A 22836-nucleotide genomic window follows, 5' to 3' on the forward strand; every position below is an offset into this window, starting at 1 on the left:
GACTCACTTGTCCTGTATTGTAAAATAATGATGTAATTTGTAATAAATTACTAACACCGAGTTCCAGCAGTGACAAATTGTTTACTTAATTCAATAAAATAGTGTCACTTTTGTAAAGTGCGTAATCTTAGAGAACTCAGATGGTTGCAAACTGCAGGTTATGAAGAAAAACATTTATGTCACTCCAATGTACAGAAGAAATAAGATCTGAAGCAAACTAACTGCATTCCCTCAGATTACTCTTTTGCACTTCAGTGTCACTCTCAATTTAAGTTTTTTCATTAAATCTGCCAGCCTGGAATAGGCAGGATCATTCTCGCTCACTGAGTCTAATCTGACATGACTAACAAAAGCAGACATGATATGTCATAGCAATGAATGACTCATCAGACTGGGAAATTCAAAAAAATACCGTTTTCCAAGATACAATTTTTGACCTTTACACTCTCCTCCAACTTATTGTACACAGACCTTTTAGAAACATCTATGAGAGCAGAGGGCAGTAAAACTTCCCAAAGGAAAGAAAAGGATGGGGGAAAGGGGTGGTATTTACCCACTTTTGGCAATTTTTTTGTAGGAGAGACAGTCATCAAGGAAAGTGAAATCTCAGCCTTCCCGTGAGTTTGGCAGAAATTCCTCCATTACAAACCCTTCCTCTGCTGTCGGCTGTTCTGGGGCCCAGGACAAGTGATTTATCCTTGTTACCTTACCTTCTCCATCTCGATAATGAGGACAAAGACACCCGTCTATGTTATACGGCTTCTCTGACAATTCATTAGTTAATACCTGTAAAGTGCTTGGAAGATGTGAAGCATTATCACTGATATGTTTTGCACTGAGTTTTATGTACCCAGTCAACCTACTGCCCGCGTATCACTGCAGTGTGCAGAAGAACCCTGACGGTGCTCAAAGGAAAGAGTCATGGCAGCTTGTCCTGGTGGAGCCAACTGAGGCGAAGATTAAGAAAAAGGGAGATGATTAATCAGTTCCTACTTTTCCAGCCTGATTTGGATTCTAGTGGTGATTGAAGCACAAACCTTGCTACTTACGCATTTCCACATGAAGCCGTTCTGAAATCATCGCGGTTCTATATCTGTTTACCCAAATATTATAGGATGGAAAATTAGGACCTAAGTCATCTTCCAGGTTCCTCGTCGCAATAATCTACACTTCATTTTTTCTTTCATAACTTCTACCTATGATATCTGCTTTAAATACAACATTGAGAAAAATTTGCTAGGAAAAAGAGACAGCAAATTGAACTAGAATAATGTGAGAATAATAGGCAATCAATAGCCTATAAAATGTATATTAATATGTATTCATAGAATGGAATTTTATTTTTCAGATAATCAAAGTAGTTCTTTGATTATGTGCATTTTCAAGCAATGAAACCAATTTCCTTCAAACCGGTATCTGAAAAACAAAAAATCAAGCAATCTGCTCTGCTTTCCCCCACTGGACCTGTCGCGCAGTACACATTACTTTTCCTTGTACTACGGGGTAGTTAGGAGAAGAAGCTGCCAGACAGCTTGGAAGTTGTATCTGAAGAGATGAGAGAAGACTGTTAAAAGATAGAAAGGAAATGAGGAAAGATCTGAATGCCAGAACAAATACAGGATCTGTGCGTGTCAGTGAAAACAAAAATGAACAGAAGATCAGGGGAAGCAGCGTTGAGCCCATCAAGAAAAGCAAGGCAGAAAACCAAAGCCTGAAAATAGTAAGATGAAAAAGGAGCAATGACAGATCTGTGCTGTGTTAAGTAAAAAATAGGAAGGAAAGAGGTAATCGTGCAAAGATTATTAGGAAACCTGAAAAAAATCAATGAATTTTCTCCCGTCGTCTGGCTCTCAAACCTGTCTGAAATGTCCAAGCAACGAGGTTTGCCCATCACAGAAAAAGGAAACACTGGAAAGAAAGAACATGAATAGCAGGAGTATGTATTGCAGTTGCTACTGGAACAGGGATGGGCTTGGACACCATCTTCAGACCAGGGAAGCACCACTGAGAGGGAAGAGCACAGCCGTACTGTTGCTGTGGCAGAACGGGTAGCCCTCGTTCTCAAGGCTGCCACGTAACCTACTGCCCACAGCCCAGCTCACCTCAAGCTTTTATTGTGGACAGTGATATAGGACACCACCCACAAAGTTCAGTTTAGGGTCTGTGAAGCTGGCGGTTGGACTTGATGATCTTGGAGGTCTCTTGCAACCTTAAGATTCTATGATGATGATTGATGAAGTTCTCCATTAGAAGCAAGCGTAACAGTGAGCTTGAGTTCACACCAAGGGCCCCAGCTGACCAGGAAAAAAAACACATCACAATTCCTTCTCCTCTCATGACTTCTTCTGAACTCCAAATTTCCAGAAGCAGCTTAACCACAAATGCCATGGGAGGCTGAGAAGGTTTTGCAAACCTGGCTTCTGAGAGGTTCTGAACCCCCTTCACTTGGCTACAACATTTATGGGTGCACTGAAGCTTCAAGACTTGAGGAAGACACAACCAAAAAGCAGCACCGACCCTGACACCCTGACAGCTGCCTCTTCACGGAGCTGTCACGCTTTCCTCCCTGTACCGGCGAAACAGCAGCTCTACGAGAAGCAAAGTTGTTATTGCACAAGAGATTTACTCCCGAAGAAAGGCAAACTCAGTAACGGAGTTAATGCTGCCATAACCCAACACCGGCGCAGGTACCTAGAGAGCAGACAGTGCTCGGTTTAACTTTTACTCAAATGCACAGTACCATTCCAGCTAGGGAGTTTTGGGGGAAAGGACACAGCATTACAAGAGACATATTGTTCACACTTCTATGCTACCTGCAAAAAAAAATTCTGCTTTTTCGCTCCTTTCCTGTGTGAACTGAGAAAAATATTTGACCATTAGTATTAGGGCAACTGATTGAACTTGAGTGTATTCAGTCCATGCCTACACATGAGTTTATACGCAGAGAATTTCTAGGCTTATTTATTTTAAGCTAGTAAAAAACGCAAGAAGAAATTCTAATTCTATCCATATATATTAAATCAGATTCTAATCTTTCCCTCAGCAATTTGATTTTTAGGGAATGATAAGGAAAGCATTTACAGTAAGAGTGCTTTTCAATAAATCATCATCAATTATACATGCACACTAAGCACATCAAACAAGTTTGGGCACACAATTAGGTAACTAATTACACTGACTCTGCAATTCCATACTTAAACGGACTTACCTGCCCCCAGATTCACCTGATCATTTCTGGGCGTTTATTTAGTTGCACAATGGTTTCTTTGCTATTAAGCACCAACTGTCGAAAATTTTTAAGTAACTGCACTTGCATGCCTAATTAATCATGTAATTGCTATCGTTATTTGAACACCTTCCTGATAATTTAGTCTCTGCAATGCCTCAATTGTAAGAAAGGCATAAGGGAGAATTAAGAAGTGTCGCGGCCGTGCATAATCGGGTAGGTGCTCAGCTTATCCGGTGCGTAACAGTCTCAGCCCTGGCAGTAGCCGTACGGAATTAAACGGCCCAGCAGCTCTCAGGGAATGCTGAGAACCCCTCAGGATCTGCCCCCTTACACCTCACCGCACACCGAAAATCACTATGGTTTCATAAAAGGGACATCCAAGTACAGCCTATTGCTCAATACCAGTGCACACACCTTGCCATTGACACCGGTGTGATTATAACTCCTGGAGATTTGGAAAAACCTGGTATGGCCTCAACACTAGCTCTTCCCTAGATTCTGCTTGTGCCTTCCAAAAGATGTTAAGCTGAACAGAACAAAGCCCATCTCGCTCTGGCACAACTGTGTTTGGGCAGGGATCAGCGTATACGATCACGGCCGTTCAGATCCATACGCGATTTCAGCCTGGTTATCCCCCCGACAGATAATCAACGGCTGTGTGCAACCAGTATTTACTGGTGCTCTGTCTTACCGTGCGTTACACATTTCTAAGCATACACCTGACGTAATGCGTGTACAGAGGGAATATATACAAGGAAAAGCAAACTTATCCAAACTTTCTCCAAACTCAAACCTGTTTCAAAGATGAAAAGGAGCCATTAACTTTTACTTCTACCACATCATTTATCTTGTGTTCAAATCTCCAGCAAGGCTAAAAGCTGAAGTGCAGAATTAAGGGAAAAGCAACATCTGTCTTGGTGGCACTTCCAATTTAGCTTTGCAGAACTCAAGAATTTCAAATTAGGTTTGAAAAACCATCACCGCTCTTTGTTGGTTTGTGATTACTCAAATGCAATGCAAAAAAAAACTGACAAAGTTTTTCCACTTCTAGGTTGCAATTTCATAGAAACTTTACAACATCAGGCTGGAAAGGTGCCTACTCCAGAAAAGTATTAAAATAAAATTATAAACTTTTGCATGACGCTTGCATTGGGCACAGGCTGCTACAAAAACCCGACTCAACTTCTGACGTTAGGTGCACGATATCAGAAGCCGCGTGTCAAAATTAATGTCTCGTAGCGACAAAGTCAACAGTGGGATTTCCTCAGAAATGAGGTCTTTACCAGCAGAGTAAAGGGCATGCTGCCCTTTTTATTGCCTATTTAGAGGAACCGATTAATGTCTTCACCAGCCTCCGTGTGCAAATTCCACCGAATACAGTGCGATTTGCATACGTGCATATGTGAGAGGAAAAATATTTGCCAAAGATTCAGAGCAGCATCTCAGTCCAATATCTAGAGGGGCTTTTTCTAGCTGGCTAGCATTTAGGGCTCATGTCTGCCTTCCTTTGCAACAACTAAAACCGTTTCCTACTGATATGGCAGTTTAACAGTTTATCCTCCCTGATGCACGTGATAAATACAGCAGCTTCAAACCTTTTAAAAATATTAACGTTTCACGGCAAGATGTGTGACAGCCCTGATTAATCCTGTGCAGGCAGCAAGAGTCAATGGGCGCAGATAGCTGCGTTCAGGACTTTCAAAGTTCTAAGAGTTTTCTTTGATAAAGGTAAAGAAGCTTTGTAAAATATGGCTTGTGACACGCAGCACTGGGAGGGAATTTTAATGCTGCAGTAGACGCTACAGTTCACTAGAAATTATTTTTTTTTAAAAGGGCTTGTAAGACTGAAAACCATTTTTTCTGGTCTGGAAAAATAAATTAAAAGATGAGGAAGGATGAGGCAAAACTGAGTTCATGGGTCTACCCAAGCATAGCTTAATGGGTGTCTACATAATTTTTCACCTAAAATTTAACAATTGTTCAATGCCAAAAAAAAAAAAAAATTCTAAAATAAAATCAGTCTCTAGGGCTCTCAGGAGTCTATTAGACAGTTATCGGATAAACAACACATTAAGTGAAAGCGATTATCACGCAAAAACTTGCTCTTTATATCGTAAAAATCAGTACACACAAGCAACACAAACGGATAATGATGTATTACCGCGGTGTGCCTGATACATGGGCCCGAAGCAGCACAGCCAGCTGGAAAACGTGTAAAGGAGGTCAAACATCCACGCAGGCGATGTCGAAGCAATGACTCTTCAAAAGCAGGGGAAGGCCGGTGCTTTCACAGCAGGCAATGCCACGCTGCAAAAAATTAGCGCTGGAACAGCACTACGGCAGGTGGGATGGTTTTCACTAAGGGTACAAATCATCAACATTTGCTCTTAGCAGCTGTCTTCAGAGCAATTTTAAGAAAATGTACTTGGTTACCTGAGTGAAACGTGTACCTGCCCCATCGCGTTCTTGGCAGAGGAAGGCAGGAACATTTGCTTTTGGAGCACAGCAGGGACTAACTTCCTCGGTCTGACACAAACCCTGAAGGCAGGAGGATGCTCAGGGTTTATTTCACACCTAGTTACCTCAAAGGCATCTCAGTCTTATTTTGGTACCCGTGCTGTGTCTTTATGCTGGACAGCTAAAATAGCAACAAACTATTCCATGGTTTTAAAATCAGAAATTAAAAAATTTAAAAATAGAGCGGGGGATACCTGCTTCTGAGAGGCCACGGGGAGGCTGTTATACTGCAGGTCCAGCTTGATTATGATGACAAATGGCAGAGGAAACCTTCTTGTTCACCCAAACAAAGATCAGCTACTATTGTTTTCAAGTTTCCATAGCAATGTGACAGTCCAGCATAAGCAGAGCTCGGGGGAGCATGGAGAAACAACACAGTTCAATTATCTCCATCATTCCAAATGGCTGATTGGGGTAGGGGGGAGCCTTAGGAAGCCATCCCATTTCTAAGAGAAGAGAAATGATCTCTTTATCTTTGCTTTTTTAATTCTGTCAAAGATGGCCTAAATTAGGGAGTGACAACTTGCAAAGCAGGAACATATTCTCTTCTTAAATCAGGTCTGGAAATGCCGTGAGATGAACTCTGATAATGCAGCCTGCAAGCCCTGGGAGCCAAAGCTGTGCAAAATTGTTTAATATGGTCAAATCCTTTAATCCTCATATCTGCTGATGCAGAAAACAGAATATTTCTGCCATTTATTACCAGAAACATTATTTTCGAACTCCATAAATGTTGCCTGAAGATCTTACGCAGGGGAGACAGCAGAGGCCTGCATTTCCTCCCCTGGACAATTTTGATTCTAATTTATTTAGGCACAAAGCAATACACATAAATGAACAACCGTTGATTTTTCTTCATCTTCTTCAACGATTTATTTCAGGAACAACTCTGCGCCTTTTCATCTTATCCTTTACTACCTCTAAAGTTCAGGAACCTGAATGCCCTGAAAAACTTAGGAATTGATCAGACTTGTAATGAAAAAGGATCTCCCTCTCCCTTCTATAATACAGGAAAATAAAATATCGTTAACTCTGCAGGGCAATATACTGAAGATGGATCAATCCCTCTCTTTTCATACCATCCCATACCACAAGAGCAAAGGGGTCAGTCGATAATTGCCAGTAAATTTGGAACGAATAGAAGGAAATATTTGTTCATGCAGCCAGCCTGAAGAATTTCCTGTCACGGAAGGCCAGCAAGTCAAACGCTTTTAAAGAGGCAAGAGGAATTTTGTGAGCGATGATTTCTGCGCCGAGGGATGGGATAGAGGGCACAGCACCCAAGGGAGATAAGAGAGCAATAAGGTAATCATGATTACATTTCATGCTTCAAAGCACAAAACAACAGGAGCCGGGAAGGACGCCCACACCCCACGCTGCGCTTGTTGGCGAGATGAGTTAGCTGCAGCCGCAGGTACGGCCTGCTCAGGCACAAGCGCCGGGCTTCGCAAGGAAAATTTAGTTTGTGCCCAGAAATCAGCATCTTCAAGAATGTGCTGTGGTCCGTGGAGGATCCTCACAGCAACATCTCATTTTCCCATCCCAATGGTCGGGTGTTTTGGGGCTCAGGGTGCTGTAAGGGGGCTGGGGAGGAGGCGGGCTGTAGAAGCCCTGCTTCAAACTCCCACCCCACACCAACTGGGCTGTGTCAACCTGCAGGGACGTGGCTCCTGGACCAACCCGCCACACCAACAGCCACATCCTTCTGCTTTCCACCACGGTAAAGACACTGGTGATAATGATAACATCGCATTTAATCCACCCCTAAACAGCAATGACACTTTATGCCTTTGAAAACTCCTCTCCCTGCCATCACTACTGGAAGGCAACCAGTCCCTCCATCACAGATGTTCGGGGTGATTCTTGCAGGTGATCAAACAAAATCATGCAAAATAACTGTTTATTTGCTGGCAGCCAGCTCCGTATCAGAAGCAGCCCGGCCTATTAACAAGCCAGTCGGCGGCATTTGCTTCAGAGAGCAGCGCCGAGATACCGGCACGCAGGAAGAAGTACAGAATTTGTCCAGATGCAGCGAGGAACCCAATGACTAATTCATGAAAGTGCGATTGATTTTGATGAATCAATGCATTACAGGATCCAGGGGAGCAGGGGGAGGCGCCAGGCATTTTACAGGCTCAACTACAGGATCACACTTTGATCTGAGAAACAAAGACAACCTTCTTCCCTATCAGAAGGCAAGCCTTGATTTTTTTTTCAGCCAAAAAGTGGCTTCACTCTTCTAACAGACAAACATCCCCTGTCCGTCCATTTCGCAAGATCCAGATGCTGCAAATTCAGCTCCCATGGGTAACCCCGTTCAAATCAGCTAAAACACTCAACTTTCAAGAATTTAGCCAGTGACTGATTTAGAATCTGTCCCTAACTGGCACCAAAACCAGTTCTGATGGGGAAAAAACACACACAAATCAGAAAAAATAATGTCAGCTGTTAACATATTCTACCACATCTCTAACTTGTTAGGTTTTAAAACAACGTGTTTCACAAGGAAGCCAAAGGAGAAATACACATTCATATTTTAATGGGGAAAAAAAAAATTTCTACTGCAAGAAAAGATAAATGAAAAGCATCTCCATTTAAGTAAAAAGGAACGAGAAAATCTGTGCTTTCCCTGTACTTCTATTACAGGTAAGTGAGAAAGCAAACACATTACTAGCCTCACATTTCAATCACTCATTGTCTATCAAATTTCATAATACACACTTCCTAGCTGCTCTCTCTCTTTCTGCAGATCATGAGCAAAGCGGAGACACTGTCTGGTTAAAGCTAATTCAAAATCCATTCTCTGCTGGGATACGAATACATTTCTCTGTGTGTTAGGACACGGGAAGTTTATGGCGGGTGACTGACCCCAAGGCTGATTTAACAGTTGCCATCAGGCAGAAATGCACATTCACAAATACACCGAGACCAGCAAATTGCTCCCTGATTTCTATTCTCCAGGCACGAGCCTGCAAGGAAAAGTATTTACACTTTTTCCTCATATTGATACACAAACTAGTAGGAAACAAACTCTGATTCTTCGCACTGTGCCCACCGTGTGGGGAATCATTAGCTTTGACTTTTTGGAGGAAAGGACAGAAGGAGAGGTGGATTTACCAAAAAAAGATATTTTACTCCAAGCCTTAGCTCTTCAGGCCTCTGAATAGATTTTCATGACCCAACAAGGCTTTCAAGTACCTGCGGCACTTAAAAAATGCTCACCTCTATGGAAGGTGAGAGCAAGAGTTTACCCTGGCTTGGCGAGCACCTTCCCCTCTTGCGAAAGACAATGCGGTCAAGGAAGAAAATCAATCTCCGCTCTAAAGCATAATCATGATTTCAACTATGACAGACGGCTGAGCAATTGAGTGCTTATATTTCAAAACCTGCCTTTTGATGTCTCCTGTTTATTTAACCTGGAGATTTGAAAGAAAGAAGTCAGAGAAAACCTGCGTGCAATAAAAAGAAATAATTATTTTCCTATTCCTAGGCGCACCAAACCCCCACAGAAGGCTAAGAGACGCACTTGGGTCAGAAACCAAATTGCCAAATTCTTGTTTCTGAAGAAGAGTGCTTCAGGAGAGGCTCAGAAATGAACACCTCGTGTGCAACTCCAGCCCTTTCAGGGTCACATCTTATTTCTTTTTTAATAAAATAAACACCACCGAGATTAAAAACGTTCCTCAGGCTCCAAAATACGTTGGTCACCCCAAGGAAGTGGTCTGAATGGCTCAGAAAATGAAACCGAAAATGAAATGCCTAGATCATTCCTCTGCTAGCAGTGCTCGTAAAACTGCTGATTTCAGTGGTGGCCCTTTTCCTCCCATCTATAGCGGTGAAGACCACAGGGCCTCCCCAGAAGAACCATCAGAGGCCCAGCCTTGCCAGGCAAGCAACGGCGGTGCGTGGTGGCAGCGACACTCTCCAAGAGGTGCTGCTCGAGCCCCGGTGTATCCCGCCGAGCGGTCGCGTGTCCTTTCCGCTAGCGTGCCAGCAGCACGCAGTCCCTGAGGACGTGCCGAACGCTGGTGGCTCTCTGATGATGCAGGTTCCTACCTGACCTTCACAATTATCACGCGTGCTGCAAGCTGACAGGCAACTGTTGGCTGCAGTCACTGATTTGTAAAGCAAGATGTCCAAGGGATTGAAGCATATTTTTCTCTAATTAAACAAAGTCTAAAATCCATGCATAAACCACCTGAAATCAGAGCTGACAAAGAAAGCGGTACGCTACTGAACCCTCATGTGACAAGCAAGAAGTAACTGTAATAAAGTACCGAAGACTGGACTGAAATTCAGTCCATCTGCCCGGAGAGGGAGAGGAATGGCTCTTCCAGCCTTGTACAAGCTTCCCAGGTCTGGGATAAGCAAGAGCCATGTGCTTTTGTACGGCTCCTCGGCCCAGCCACATCTTAGAGAGCAGATGGAGCAAGGGCCTACCCAGCCTGGCAGCCAACGCACCTCAACCCAGAGGGGAAACAGAGAACAGAGGGTTGGAGGGGGTAATTTTAATTCTCCCCCACGACAGGATTGAAGGTCTGAGCGAACGACCGCATCGGTCCGAACGCTCAGCACCGCAGCAGGAACAGTGGCCGGAAAAAACAGGATGCCGAAAAGAGAGAAGGTGTTGAGGAAGAGCCAGTGGGAGAAAGTAAGATAATTGAACCGTCTTACCAGAAAATGAAGAACACAGACACCAGAATGAGCATTATCACCAGCCTCAGCCTCGGCAGTGGAAATGATGTGACCCACCAGAGCTACCAGGCCGCAGCCATTCACTAGCACGGCCGCCATGCTGCTTCCCAGAGACAGACGGTTTGTACCCACCTTCCATCCCCACCTGCATTAGATAATCCAGATAAATCCGGCTCCCACCTCTGCCCAGGACCAACTTTCTTTACTTTCCCTCCCATATCCCCTGCACTCCCTGCCCTGCCCTCCCTGCATGACTGTCCCAGGCCATTAAAATAAATAAGTCGGCACCCCTCTGCATGGGAGGAGCAGGAACAGGCACCGAGCAACAAACAAGATGCACAAACATAACTCATTGCTGTGAAAGCAATTAATGCCACTCCTGAAACATTTTTCTCAGTGAGACACATCCAAATTCAGCCAATCTGTCACAATCCTCCGTTTGTCATTGTCATTTTTTCCCATTGTCACGTTATTTGATGCTATTAAGCAGACAAGAGGCAGTTGTACGAACAATTGAAATAAGCAGAAGTTGATAAAATAAATTAGCTCAGAAATTTGTACACAGAAATATTAAGCAAAAAGCAGAATGATGTCAAGGTTGAAAGAATTAGGAATTGAATTTTAACCAGCTCACATGCTTATGGCTGATTTCCTGATGAATATTTTATTTTTAATAACCTTCCTACCACATTCACTAAAAGGTCTTCCCAAGGATGGATCAGTAAACAAATCTGAGGGGGAAAAAAGGCAGCTCTGAAACACGAAACACTTTCAAAGCTCAAACTCCCTTGGGAGTAAGAGTCAAAAGGAACAAAGACAACTCTTGGCATGAAAAGGGAAGATGCGGTACGACTAAATAAAAGGGCAATATTTGATAGGTACAAATTGGATGTGTTTCCTGCTTCATTCTTACTGCTAAAAAATGTCAAGTTCATATGCAGATTTGCTAGAATAAACATCTCTTACTGAATAGGAAGGGGCTTAAACTTGGGCCTAACTCTGAAATCAAAACCTTTGCAGCGGTTCTTCAGAACTAACGCGTACCGGGGGGCTGGAGACACGCCGCCGAGTGCATCGCATCTGACGATGAACACCGCTCATACCGCCATAGGGTGCGATGCTCTGGTAGCCGGGAAGTCTTCCCACATACTTTTATTTCATCAAAAGATAATCTCCATTTTCACCTTCAAAAAGGGTAGGTAATTATAAATGCATTCTTTTTACTCAAATATTTTAAGCAAGTAATTGTTGCCCATGGGAGAGAGTTTAATTACTTCTGATGAACAGCCAAGACACCGAATCAGGAGAACATGACAGGAAGAGTGTGGAAAATGTGTTCCAGTGCTTAATTGCGTGGCTATCTTGCCTTTTCATCCTGAAAAACCAGGCATTGATTTTTTTTTTCCCCTCCCAATTGATTTCACACAATCTCCAGTTTAGAAATACAAAGCATATCCAACTGCAAAAGTATCTCAGCTCCCTGGGCCAGGGTATCCATGATTTCCCATCACGAAGAAGCAAATCATGTGCAGGTCTCTCACAGCTCAGCAGTGGGATGGCTTGGGCTGGCCCATGTGAGACTGGTTTGGACAGATGAGCCATTTCTTGTCCCCTGAGCACAATGCCCTCAGCTGAACGGTAGATACAACAGACACACAAAACAAAATAACAACACTTTACGACTTTTAGTAAATAGAAATGCAAATGCATAGCGAGGGAACTGCCACAACAGGACAGCAGCCCATCCAGGAGCAGACAGGATCAGATGCTCTGGAGGATGCACAAAACCCCTGACTTTTACGGAATATCTTGTCCATAAAAGAGTGATTCTTCTGATTTTATGTCAATTGAGGCTTGCCACGTGACCCGGAGCACACGGGTTTATACTGCTTTTTAAAAAAATAACTGTTACTAGTGCTCATAAATATTTCCTTTGGCTTCTTGCTCAGTAGCATGCATGTACAAAACGGAATATTATTGATGGAAAAGGGCACTGTTTCACTCCTGTCCTTTAATGGAAAAAATATTTTGCATCGGTTGATCAGGTAAGTGATTCATGTGCAACAGAGTCCTCTAATGCATCGCCTGGATGCAGCAGGTTCATCACACACTGTACACTCAAACCTAAGCACGATGCATCATACGAGGGCTGATTCTGCACTCATACATTAATGACGCCTGTACAGAGGGCTGCAGGTATACAAACGGCAGGACAAAACCAGCATATGTGAACGGGTACACGATGCTAGATTATGATAAGTGAATGCAGTGGCAGGTTGGACTTGAAAAGAAAAAAAAGATCAAACATGAGATAAGATAGAATGCATCTCAGCACTCTGCCTTACACGGTCATACACTGGGAAACAGCGCATTTGGCAAATTTCCCCATAGCAGTCATAAAAAAAATGCAGAGAAAGCAAATATATCCTCCCATGACTCCACATTGCCCTCTTCCAAAGACGCATTCCAGAATGTTATCTTTCACTAGTGTCATCGCAGATTCCTTCCATCACATTTTGAAAGGACTTTTTCTGCTCTGTAAGATAACAGTGAAAACAGGAGAACTGTGATGGTAGAGAGATGATGAAGAAGGTCCTACCAGAATGCACCCTACTATTGACGCCATTTCCTGAGGGACAGCCTACGGCGCGGGTCACGGAGGAGTACGGCAGAGGTGTGAGTTTGAAGATGTAGCCCAGGACATGGTGGAGACTAGCAGAGAGGAACAGTAAATAAAAGTTGCAAAGAACACTTGTGACAAGCCTGGGGCAGTGAGAAATGCCTCAAATTGCTTGGAAATTACTGCATGCTACACGTCCTGCCTCCAAAAAGCCACTCAAACTCAGGAAAACTCCTCCTGGAAGAAAAAAAAAAAAAAAAAGAAAAAAGCCCTCCAAGGAGGGAGCAGGAGCAATGCCAGGAGTCTTAAGGAGCCACTTGCAAATCATAAATTAAGAAGGAGGAACCATTCACCAGCGCTTGCAGACCTACGTTGTCTGCCAAATTCACAGAAATAATAAATGCATTCTCAAAACCAGGTCTAAGCTGCACGCGTCAGACTGAAAACAGAAAAGATAGGTTATATATTAATTTGAGTAACTTATCCTTAAGGTAAATAGGGGTAAATTTAAACTACAGCAGCTCTTTAAGAACAATTATATATCTTCCCAGAGAACAGTCAGGTGGCATTTGTTAGTCTTCACCCCTGTGGTCAAAAAACCTACGGTGGGATTCATTTTTGGTGGTTTGTTCACGTACTTATCAAAGATTACACCTGAACTGCAAGCTCTCTCGCTGCCCAACAGATCATTCCACTTAACAAAGTATCCGGATAAATAAATACTCGCAACCTGCCGATGAGAAGAGCTGTGGAAGTACAAAGCACGGCGAGTGCGAGCTGTTGTTTCTCCATCCCGCGAAACCGGTGTGTTCACTAGCGCCCGGCCCCTCAGCCGAGAACAAGAGGAGCTCGCGCGGTTCTCCCTCTGCAGCCATCTGCAATTAAAAATAACATTTTGGGAGCTTTGATGCTCGCTCTGAACTAACAATTGCCCAGAACTGTGATCTCCATTTATCCCTGCCTCTTCCAAAAAACCTGTTCCCAAGCCTTCCCAACACAAGCCTAATTTAATGAGGCACCTACATCACAGAACATCCTGCACCCTCTGCAATCATACAGAGAGGTTTTGCAGCCTGATTGAAATAATCCCAACATATTATTGTTAGCCAGTATTTGATCTCTACTTTTTCTTACATTTAAGTGTTTTTCCCCTGTTGTTTTTTCACATGTGCTGGTCAGCTGGGAAGCACCACAGATCACGTAGGAATAAACTCTCTATGAGGAGAAAAATTCCAATCACAAGAGCGGGAAACTGCGTGTGCTCAGCATCAGGCTTTGCACTTCCTCCTCTTCCTCTCCATCCCTTTTGTCATCTCTGTGATTTATCTCACGGTTTGCATTTCACGGAGCTTTATGGCATAACAAATCCAGGCTAAAACTATTTGTTTCTCGACTTTAGAGAAAAAATGAGTATAGGTAAAAGACCAGTATATCATTTTGACCATCCACCTGCCAATATAAGATTATTTTTCACAGTGAATATTTTAATCCTGCCTCCCATCTGCATCGCAATGTCCTAAGAGATGCGATGCATACTGTCACATCCTCTGCGCTATGACGAAATGCTGTCAAATACACCCCAGATTTGTGTTTATTTTTCATATTATTTCATTGCAAACTTAGGTCTAATTTGTTTCCTTCTATTGTCCTCTGGTGTATTTTAGTGCCAGCTGTGTGTTTCCAACTAGCTCTCCTAAGCTATATATACATATATATAGACGTACATATATACATACGCATTTGTATTTGCAAGGTGAAGGCATTTTGTTACCTTTTTGCCCACATTCCTTATTTCTCTCTTCATTTTCATCCGCAAATCTTCTCAAACAAATCATTAATTTGCACACTTACTCCCTCTCCCAGCTCATTAATGAAGAGGTTAAATAAAACCAGATGAAACACCTTTCCCAGTAAACCCCATTAGGTACCTCTCCTGACCACAACACTTGGCCATCCATCATCCAGCTTCTGTTGCGCAGTCCCTCGGCCACGCTTCACATTGCGAGCCTCACTAAACTAATTTGTCAAATAGATTTCTTGAAATGCGATACCAAATGCTTTGGAAAAATCCGAATTTGTAACGTTAATTGTATTACCTGCTGCCAAAAGAGGCGGTGATTCTGTTTTAAACTGCAGTACGCTCTCAGTGGGATTTACTCTTTATAAACCTGTATTCTTTACTGCACTTAGTTTCATTAACCACCTAACACCAGCGATTTTAGCGCCATTTATTTTACTGACGATAGAAGATATTTTTCAAATGGAATTGCCAGAATCACTTTGCATACTGTTTTCAGACTGATAGTCTATTAGCTTTTCACCAGGTAACGCCTGATTCCTCCAATTTTATCAGCTCCACTTCACTATAATTTGCCCGTTTTGTTTACACAGTGGCTGCTAATTAAATCTCCGCAGGCGAAGTTCATTCCTCTGCAGAAGACCGACGTGTGTCTGTCTTTAAAGCCTTGTTTCAAACGGGAGAAAAGCATTCGGTTTTGCATTAAAGAAAAGAAGAAACAAGGGGAAAGAAGAGCAGGCGCAGTCAGCAGAGGGTGTAGGGCTGCGGTAGGCACGTGTCCTGTACCCAACCCAAGGACGTTACCTTACAACCTGCAGTCGAAAATGCCACTTAATGCCAATATAGACATCTTGTCACACTTTTAGCACCCCCCTAGACTCTCAGAACACACAGACACCCCGTTGGCTTGCCCGGGCTGCTGCTTCAGAAGGTGCTAATTAGATCAAGGCCTGTAACATCGCACCTCTAAATGTCAGACAAGCCCACCAGCCCTTCCACCGCTGCTCCGCTGCATGGTCGCCACTTTAACTCCTTGGGCCCTGTAACTCCACAGCATCTGCCCTTCCCGAGCTGCAAAGGTTCAAGGGCTCTCACCGTGCTCCCCCTCACCCCCTTCATCACTTACATCCACGTTTATTGCCTTCAGCCTTCCCAGTATATTCTGGGATGCCAGAGATAACATACATAACACCCCTTCACAACTACTGGGTAAAATATCACCCCACAAAAAACAAGTGACTATCAATACTAACTCCCTGAAGCCAGAAACTAATCTTTCTCTTTACTACAGAAATGCCTAAAAATTATTTCAGCACCGTAGCCATTCGAATTACTATTTAAATAGACCCTTCTCTTCATTTATTATAGGCCTGCTCTCCTTCTTGAACTTCCTTCTCTTTATAGATTATTTCTAAGGGAGCTTCTTTTTCTTCTTTTTGCTGACTCTTAACTCCAGCTTATCTTCGTCCTTTCACATTTAACTGAGCTCCGTATTCCTCTTTCACTACTTTGGCTGTTTCCACACACACTTTTAGCCCCAGTCTCCGAGAAGTCCCTCTTTAAAGCACAGCAATTGCTGATTGTTCCATATATCCCTTCCAGCCATCCCACTTTACCTCCTAAAACTTTCTTAATTCTTCAAAATACGGTTTCCTCAAACCTTTGCATTGCAGCCTTCTGTGAAGCTAATATATTGCTTCTTTTATCTCCCGTTTTCATTTTCATCTCTATTGTGTGAGTGTGTTTGTGGTTGAGAAAACCCATCTTGTACAATTTCCCAGCTGTATCTACAAAGGCGCTGAACTCGATAGAGACGTAGCCCAGTCCGTGGTCATTATTAACCCATTAGCTTAAAACCGATCCACCTTCTCCTTCCCCTGAGCCCTGCCTGCCTGGTCCACCCACTTTTTGATGGATACACGGGATGCAGTGTATGGCACACCAAGCTCTTTTTCACGCAGCGTGGAAAGCCCCAGCAAACTAGTTAAGAACCTGTAATGGAATTAAATGTAAACATATTCAATATAGATTAAAAAGAACTGAGCGAGAATGTGAAGATGTGGGTAAAGCAGGAGTGAAATGCCAGAATTACGGAAGTACCTGGCCAAGGCATCAAGAATTTGCACTAATGGTTTTCCTAAGCACCATATAAACCCATAGATTTTCTTCTATTCTTAGCAGCAATTTTTGTTTGGATTAAAACAGCGTGTAGTTTCAGATCTTTGCTAGTATACAACAGAGAAAATTAATGAAGAGGAGACCTCAAAATGAAAGGACAGTTACGTACATCGTAACAGCTAATGACTAGCACATGCTTTAGGGATGTGGAAGCTGTGAAGAGACTTATGTTATATTCTGAGGATAATACATGATGCTCATTTAAAGCCACGTATATTCTCCAGCTGGTTACAGTCTTGTTAGCTGTCATTCTGACAGCAGAGAAATAATTCCTATATTATTTTGGTGGGCAGCTTAGATTTCCGTTTGTGGACTCTCACGCAAATTTTGGCATCAGTTTGAACAAACTCACGGCCTCTGTTCTGCCAGTTCCCTGCAGCACTTTGCATCCGTCAGTAAGGCCTGTTCCTCATCTCCTCCTCTCCTTGCCCAAAGGATGCAATCCCAGCTCCTCAACTTTGTTTAATATCTAGAATACCCGCTTGAGCAGGGTCGCCCATCTCTCTGATGCTGTGCTAACAGAGATTATTAACTTCACACACATTTGCAGACACCGGTTTTGATTCCACAAACGCTCCGACACAGGCAGTTTAACCAATATGGATTTATTGCTTAGAAAGGGCAAGCTACACCCCTCCGAGTCCAACGGGCACCATCCTCCCCTCTAGCCATCCCTGATGCTAATTAGCATTTACACCCTCGGAGACACACAGGATGTAATCAATGCAGCATTCCTCCAGCCAGCACCTCTGCTCATCTTTTATCGCAGGGGTTACGCTCGACTGCGGCCAGGACCAGCTCAGCAGGTGAGAATGGAGGTCTCACAGGGACCCCCAAGCCATAACGTGGTCCAGGACCCCCGGATATTTTGGGAGAAGCTAAGTATCTGCCAGGGCCAGTCTGATGGCTACTGCTGGACCAACCACATTCACCTATCTCACAGCTAAATGTAAGGGCTAAGCTGTGAAAAAAAGTCATACCCATGCTAAATTTTGGGTGCAGATGAGTTCCTTCCAGGACCAGGATCTAGAGCTGTTTCTCAGCCCAGGGGAGGCAGAGGCTACCTGGCAGTCTGGATTTCAGCCGTCGCTTCCAGAGTGCACACAGGGAGGCTGCTGTGGTTTCAGCTTTCCTCACAGTTACTCCTTGGACAACAGAGAAACAAGCAGTTCAGACAAATCTGTATTCTTACAAGCAACTTGTTCTCCTCCCAGTCTGTAAACCCTTACATCAACACAAGCACACCGAGCAGGCGGGCAGGAGGTGGGACTCCTCAAACCTTGTGCGCTGAATTCCCGCCTGTTTCTCAGGGTGGGTCGCTTCAGAGCTAAGAACGGAATTCCTGACTATCCAAAAAAAAGAGAATTTAGCCAGAACACAAATAACCTTTTACCTTTAATTTGTTCTTCACTTTTACACTCCTCCTGCGCTCATCTGGAAGTTCCCCAATAAATAATCAAGTCACAGTGCCTCAATGGATCTGCATGTTTCCTCCCTTGTCAGTGACACCGAGTGCGCTGAAGAATCTTTTTTTTTTTTCCAGCAATCGCTCTGCACAGCAATTTTATCCTTCTCTACTCTCCCGACCCCTCCCAACACGACCGGAATGGAAGCAGTTTTCCACCTTTTAATTTGACACTGTTTAACAACGTTGCTTCTTGTGACTATCTGTTGACATTATACAGAGCTAAGGTAGCAGGTCTCATTGGTCATCAAGCGTTTCTGTTTGCTTTTAGAGCTTTCTAGCCTCATCTTAAGAATCCATGACAGAAAGATATAAAGCACAACAAAGTTCTTTCAGCAAATTCTTCTTAAGCATCATTAAAAAGAAGCGGAGCATCCAAGAATCACAAATTCTTTCAGCTCATCATCTACACCAAGGAAGATTTCTCACACATATTCTCTCACTCCTCTTACAACCAGAGGATGACAATATCTCTGAAGGGAGCATTTAATATCTCTAAAAATGTAAAACACATTGTTTTAAGAGTCTGGCTCCTTCCGAAGGACAAAAGAGAAATATGATACCTGTGATGACTCACTGATTTACATCGTTTTGTGGGGTGTTCGGATGATACAGCGATGATTCATTCAGATGCGCATATTAAAACAAATTAATAGAAGATTTGTATTTAATTATCTTCGGAATAAGTATTTATATTTATATCTTCTCTCCTTTATTTTTATTCTGTGACTGCTCCAGCACATTTGTGAAAAGAAGATGCTGCCTAACAAGGCACCAAAACCAAGAGGTTAAAAGCAGATTAAAAAAAGCTGGGGGAGAAATTGCTCTTTCTTCTAACAGTTGTCTACTGGGTAATAAATGCTGCAGAATTTATGTCATTTTGGAAAAAAATACTGCAGAAAACAAAATATTGCAGGTTTAAGTATCTTAATTATGAAAATTTCATATTCAATGAACTCTTGCCAAAATAAACTGTGCACATTATCTAAAAAGCAAATGTTAATTAAAACTGTATCTTGATAGCCTTCCTGGCTCACAAGGCATCCTGCATGTCTGAGATTAAACAAGGCACTTCAGCTGCAATCAGTCCTTCAGCAACGGGTTTCACTTCATTTTTTTGATGTATGGAGGACCAAAAGAAGTCAAGTGCATTGATGGCCCTTAGCAGCACCTCATCTTTTTGTCTCTAACATTCTGAATCTACAGTACATATTTCACAAACTCTATTACAGCTGAGAAGAGTTTCATGCAAAACTCTACAATAAACAAAAGACCAAGTTCCAAACATTAATTAGCTGCTTAACACAAAGATATCCACTTATCATCGTACCCAGTGCACACAATAATTAAAGCCATAAAGAAAAGACAATGCATTACTGTTTCTGTACTCTGCAGGCTCTGAGGAGGGATGGCAACAGGTTACTGAACAGGCCAGCAAGGGCCTGTCATGACAAGACGAGGGGTAATGGTTTTAAAACAGAAGGAAGCAGAGTCAGACTGGATATAAGGAAGAAGGTTTTTTTTACAATGAGGGTGGTAGAACACTGGAACAGGTTGCCCAGAGAGGTGGTGGATGCCCCATCCCCAGAAACATTCAAGGCCAGGTTGGACGGGGCTCTGAGCAACCGGATCTGGTTGGAGATGTCCCTGCTCCTGGCAGGGGGGTTGGACTGGGTGGGCTTTAATGGTCCCTTCCAACCCAAACTATTCTATGATTTTATGATTCTTATCTAGCTTAAGATGGGAACCAGATAAGTCATTTATATTCCCTGCATCCATTTTTACAAATTCAAGAAGAACAATAATATAATACCTGTGCAACTAAGGAGAGGGATAGCCCACCACCTGGGTTCTCAACCAAAAATTTGGGGGAGAGGTTCAATGCTGTGTTCTGCGCACATATTTGTAGGTTTAGATCTTCACAGAGATACTTCAAAAGCAGATGGAACAGGTGATGCATAAAAGCACAAGTAAAACATTGCTCTAACGGCAGAATCCTGCAGCAATAAAACACAGATATGTGGGCTTATCAAGGCACATAAAAATGCATGCAGGGATGCTGGAAATGCCTTCACAGCCTGCGGTAAAGCCTGATGTACCATGCCATCACTGCTGCAGCCACCCCAGCTAAGTCAAGCAAGAAAGCACAGGTGGGCCTCCTGACGCAAAGTCAAAAAATGATCATTCCCTCCACACCTGCGGCCTGGGTTCATGACTCCGGACCTAATGCACTTGAAGGAGGCCTGAAAGGTGGGAGCTCAGTTGTCCTCACTCAAAGCAGAATGATCAATGATCCATCCACCAAACCCCTGGGGGAGGGGGTCTGTTCCTCTTCATAAACAGTAGGTGAAACTTGGCCAACCCTACTCCTACCTTGAGTGTCTTGGGCAGGTGAGGAATTCAGTTATGGGCTGAATCCACCTCCTTTATCCCCAAGAAGAGAGCTATACTGTCTTCCTCCAAATATTTTTGGAGAAGGAAGGCAGGCAAGACTTTGAGGAACTCAAGTATAAATGAAGGCTAGATTATTGCCTATAATCAATAACCAGGGAGGTACTCAGAGTCTATCAAACCACAGCCACCAAAATAAAGCTCCTTTACACCCTCCCAAACAAGCTGAAGGCAAACACAATGCACCATGAGTGTTAACATGTTCATACCGATAAAAGATGAATACATTTTCTCAGCAGAAGGTAGTACATACATTAGTAGTCGCACCATCATAAAGCTGCGGCCAAATCCTCCACATCCATAAGGCTTAAAGCATCCTTGATACCATCTCAGTTCTGCCTGATTCACAAAAAGCTCTCTGTTAAATACATATATACAAACACACAAATACTTCAGAGTCAAGTTCTGGACCAGGTGTTTTCAAAAAGAAGATGCTGAGGTTCACACGCAACGGCAGACTTTCAGAGTTCAGCTCTGGAGGTGATGACACACATCAGCTGCAGCCCTTCACACCTGGCCAGGTTCTCTCCTCTGGGGTACACCATTTTTCTTTTCACAGGAATTAAAGCAGACTGTGTACAACAAACTGAATATTTCAGTACGAGGGTTATTCAAAGGTCAGGCTGGAGATTTTCTAGGTCCAGTTCCCTCCAGTTTTGGCAAGCCTGTCAGTATTTAGACTCCTAAGCAGGTATCTTCAGAGCAATTTTCCACACAGATTTGCATAAAGAATACTAATAAACTGCAGTAGGGGTCTAACCGTGTTTTATAGCTATTTCCCAAAAGCTACTTTTCCCACAGCAGATGAAGAATCTGTAAAGCTCTCTCTGAAAACCACGCCGTGAAGTGAGAATCTCTCCAGGTTCATTTATCTGGGCGTATCAGTCAATACTGGCTGAGCAGCTTATGAAAAACTCAGCAAAGCCAACAAGTTAGGCACCTGGGAACCCTGAGCGATTTTCCAAATTGCTTAACTGAATCTTCAGGCATCTAAACACCTTTTAAACGCTGGTCTGGGGTGTCTTTAATGCTCAAAACAACTTAGTGAGGCACAAAAGGGCTTTTATTTCTGTTTTACAAAAGTACCTTAGTCAAAACCTCAGAGAAAGCTGTAGTTTAACGGGTTCAAACCAAGGCGTCCCACGTTCTAGCGAAGTTTTATAACCACCCATCTCCCTGTGCAGCTGGTCCGGAGCCTTTCTCAGGGATTGTATTTAAAATATTAGCCCTGCAGCCCTCTGTGGGAATATCAGCTTGGAAGAGAAATACGGAGCTCAGAGCTTGAACTATGCCAGTGAATCTCACAGCCACGACATCACAAAGCTGACCCTACTTTATTTGATCTTAAGATGTTCCTAAATCTTGCCTCTTTCCATGGTCAAGGGATAGAATTTAGTCGCTGGTAAGCTATTCAGATTTCATACTTTAGGACATCAAAGTATGAATGATGTTTTTCAATTTTCTCCACTTAAGCTTATTAAAAGAAATATTTTAAAGAGCATTATTCCCTGAAGTTACTGGATACAAAAATCTGCAAAAACCTTTCTCAGTTTTGGCTCTGAATCAACACTGAACACAGACACAATATGTTTCTTTAAGGACATGTCACAGAATTATGCATCCATCACTTAAACTCGGAACGGCTAAAATACCGCCTGAGACAAAGGGATCCTCACAGCCCATTTGGCTAAGGGATGCTTTAGGGAAAACGCATCCTAATGCAGAAGGATTTACATTCCACTGAATTTTTAATATTTTTTTTTTCCACAAGCTCTCCTTTCCCACACTAGTAAATGGCTGTAAACTGCAAAAGCGTGATAATACCCTGCCTCTAGAACGAATTTTAGGTTACTTTCACCAACAGGGCCCTGGCCTGCCGGACT

This window comes from Chlamydotis macqueenii, chromosome 8 (assembly GCF_036417535.1).
Source record: "Chlamydotis macqueenii isolate bChlMac1 chromosome 8, bChlMac1.mat, whole genome shotgun sequence".
Lineage (NCBI taxonomy): Eukaryota > Metazoa > Chordata > Aves > Otidiformes > Otididae > Chlamydotis > Chlamydotis macqueenii.